General features: G+C 41.8%; 1 pseudogene; it reads left to right on the forward strand.

Moving 5' to 3' along the window:
• The first annotated feature begins 2,978 nt into the window (after positions 1–2,978).
• Positions 2,979–3,738, forward strand: LOC115870154 (annotated as a pseudogene).
• Positions 3,739–4,187: the final 449 nt, after the last annotated feature.

The raw sequence follows: 4,187 nt of genomic DNA on the forward strand, positions 1-4,187 counted from the left end.
TTGATAAATGGATGGTGTATGTTATTGATATGTTACTATCGCATAATACCTTGTTATTATATTTTCTTTCACAGAAATTAAGAAAGAAAATCATCTATTGTATTTCCTCACATTTTCACCATTTCCTATCTCACGATTTCTTCTTTTAAATCTATATTCCCATCCAATCTTATTTGTCTTCAATTTAAATTTTTTCTTTGCCATTTCTTACAGCGTGGACCTCCTGTTCCTTGGACTTTCTCCTCTTTTGTTTATCTGAAAAGTATTTTAATTTATCAGATTTGGAATCTATTGCCTATAGATGCATAATTCTAGTCGACAGTCTTTATTTTCTTTAGCAATTTGATGATTACATTCACTGTGGCCTGGCTTGAAATGTCTCTGCTCAGATCAGAAATCATGCTAGTTTGTTCACCTGCAATGGGTCTTTCTTCTCTAGCTGCTTTTAAGTTTTTATTTTTACTTTTCTGTTTTCTACAATTTGAACATAAAATGCCTAGATGTGGTTTCCTCTGTAACTTTTCCTGCTTAAGTTTGTTGCATCTGTGGGTTGATGCTTTTCATCAAATTTGTGAAAATATAGTAATTTTTTTCAAATAGTTTTTCTGCTCCTTCTCACACTCATCTTATTGATAAACGCTAATTAAACAAAAGCCATCTTTAGTACCTTTAGTTGTGTGTTATATAGGGTAGTTATTTATCTCCATGTATCTTTTGCTAAGATAGGAGCTTGCAGGCAGGTCAGGATTGTATCTTATTTTTATATATTCTCATAACATACAATTCGGGAACGCTCAAAATATGCTTGTGGAATTAATGAATTAGTAAATGATAATAATAACCATCTACTGCCTGCTTACTATGTGTGATATGCTCTTTCAGATACTGTCTTATGAATTATTCATTCCTACCTCACAGCAATCTTGAGAAGCAGATAAGATATACACACATTATACAGAGCATAAACAAAATCTCTGAGCTCAACAGACTTGCTCGTATTGATATAGTTAACACGTGTAAAGCTGGGAAGGAAACCAGCTTAGGAAATAGTCAAGGTAGACTGGTTTGCTAGTAGGCTTGCTTCTCCTTGTCACCCTGTATCATCATTCCATTAATGAGTGGAACATAAATTGTGGAAATGGAGGAAGCAGATGGCAAGAGGGTTTTAAGCTGAATGAGACTAGGTGTGCCCAGCAGGGGTGTGCTCCAACCGAGACAGGCAGAGAGAGGGCAAGGCTGGGGGCGGGTGCCCCATTTGCACCTACTCATGCAGTTTAAGAAGATGGCAACAAACAGTCTACCCAGTGACATCAGGAAGCTTGTTAGCTGCTGATTCTTACCTCTTTTGATTTCTGCAAAATTGATCAATTTTAGCCTCCACTGGGAGAAAGGGCTTAGACAGAAAACACCTTGCTTACGAATTCTTAGAAAAAGTGTTTCCAGATATATCATGAAGGTAAGCAGAGGAGCAGCATTTAGAGTTTATTTTCCCTTATTTGGCTTTTGTTCATTTTAGCTGTATGTGTGTGGTCCTGTCATTCCTGTGAATAAAGGAAATCTCTTCTGCCTTAAGAAAATTGTGGTTAGCAAATCATGTCCTGCCAGTCTCATGTTATTATCTAAAAGTCTAAAGTTGATATTATTTTTTCTCTTCCTATCATCAGTCTATTGATTGATCTATTTATCTATCATCCATCTCTATTTGCAGCCTTTAAAATTTATTCTGCTTTGTAGAAAGCTCCAGTATCCACCCCACACACACCCCGATTCCAATTTATGGCATTTTTAATGCAGCTTGTTAGTGTGCATTTTGGACAATGTCAACCTAATTTCAGGTATTGAAGACAAGTGAGGAATCTGATTAAGTTCTTAGGAGAAGCTAAAAAGACTATTAGCAACCCAAGTCCATAAAAAACATCTGTTCCAGTCATGCTGGTGATTTTCTATTAGTCCTTCAAATCCATAACAAAGATCTCTAGAGCAAGACAAATGTTCTACTGGAGTGCAATTTCCAATTTCTTAGCTAACCTGATTTTGTTGATTCATACATATGCATGATCCAGTGCTGCTTCTGAATACACACACACACACACACACACACACACAAAGAAGGAGGAAAAGAAAAAAAATACGTTCGGCCTCTCCTTCCTTTTTATATTATTTATATTCTAGAAATGCCCTTGAAACTTCATTTGCTAAGGGAAACTAAACAAATAGTTGCATACTAACAGGGAAATGAGGAATAGCAAAGTAGATAATTTGTAACATCAAATATTCCTTCTCCAAGGTTAACATTTTCTCTGGGAGGAAACATGAGGAGTAAACAGACCCATGTATCTTAAATGCAATAACTAATAACAATGCCAAATGCATGAAGTGAAAATACCTCAGGATACACTTTCACAGTTCTTCTCCATCACAGCTGAATGCAATATGCTATAACAGTAATAGGAGTCACGCTTGTCATGTTTCCCCTGATCTCTACCAAAAGATGCCAATGCCCGAGTAATGCACCTTGCTTCTCTTTCTTGCTATCAACATTTGTTTTTGTTCCTGGGGCCTATTACGTACTCTGGAAAGTTTACTCTGAAACAAACTTGACAGAACCTGGAGGCCAACATAATAAGACAGAGACCAGCACCGTCTTTGAAATCAAAGCTGACTGTAATCTGGAGGAGTGGGTTCACATTATGAGACGTGATTTGGGACCCATAGGATTGGTCTCCGTGTGGAGGAAGGAAAGCAGCATGGAGGTGGAACTGAATTTATCTGACACAAAACACTGTTTTCAACTACCCCACCAGAAGAGATTGCATGGCAACTCTGAGTGCAAATTGAGAACTGGTTTGAAAGCGGGGTACACTGTCATTTAAGGGAGCAAGGCTCAATGGGGGAGCAACTTGTTCAACTTGAGTTTCCTATGGAAAAAGAGGAAGATCTTCCAGTAGCTGTATTGACACAGTGTCTACAATTATACCATGGCGCAGGACCGGGCATCTTGTGGCTTGCGACATCAGGAAGTTGCAGGTCGTGGGACCGCTCCTCACCTGCTGGGCCGTGGACTTCTGGTTACGACTCTCATCTACTTTCTGTTCATCACCAAGCTCCCCTACAGCTTCTTGCGGGCATCATGACCTAGCTGGCTGTCACCTCTGGGACTACCTCCAATTACACCACCGGTGCTGCTGCTGCTGCTGATGGTGATGATGATGATGATGATGATGATGATGATGAAGTGCGTGGAGAAGAACGGCGTGTCCAAGCACATCAGCTGCTTTATTCTGCCTTCGGCACCATGGACAGCAACACGCTCTTCCCGGGAGTGCAGGCGGTGTTCATTGCCCAGAGAAGCCAGCTGTCCCTGGACTTTGTGAAGATCTCCGTGCCGCATCGTCTAGCATGGGAGCAGCGGGTATCCCTGCCGATGGAGTCTTTACTCTGGCCATTATACGTGAGGCTGTCAGCCTGCCTGTCCACCTCTCCTTGATCGTGGCTGTGGACAGGCATGTGGACAGATCCCGTAGTCTCTTCAATGTGGAACACTATGCCTTTGGAGTGGAAATCCTCCAACATTATGTGAACTGGCCAAAGTCGGCGAGCTCGGCACCCAAGTCGATCCATATGAAGAGCAAGACACTCCTGACTCAGTTGCAGGATCCTTTTGAGGGGATCCCCACCTCAAATCCCAACCAGTCCCCTGGAGATGCTGGCACCTTCAAGAGGGAACCTATTATGTAAATGCTTATAAGGACCTTCCCCACCCTGATGTTGAGGAGAGAGCTTTGGACATTGGGGTCATGGGGTATAGATACGTGCAAAGTGGGGTTTGGAGGGCCACTGCCACTTGCTACAGAATTACAGGAAGCCAAAGGCCCCAGACCCTTCCCTTACATCAGATCACAGAAGCCAAGCTGTAGGGGTATGGGTTGTAGGTGGATATGTGTGGGAATGCGATTCCCTAGTCTCTTCAGTACTGATCCCCATCCAGGGCTAGAAAACCAGGACACCCAAATGTCTCCCTTCCCAGAAGACAGCTGGTCATTCCCCTTACTCAGCACAAGTCATGGTGTAGAATTGTTACTCGCTGAGGGAAGGAAGGGTCAACATGATGCTTGCTTAAGTGCATGCTATTGTTGGTGGCCATGGTGTGTGTGTGTGTGTGTGTGTAATATGTAGGTGTGGACTGA

This window comes from Echinops telfairi, unplaced genomic scaffold (assembly GCF_000313985.2).
Source record: "Echinops telfairi isolate 266 unplaced genomic scaffold, ASM31398v2 ScPeMD7_443;HRSCAF=831, whole genome shotgun sequence".
NCBI classification, from domain to species: Eukaryota; Metazoa; Chordata; class Mammalia; order Afrosoricida; family Tenrecidae; genus Echinops; species Echinops telfairi.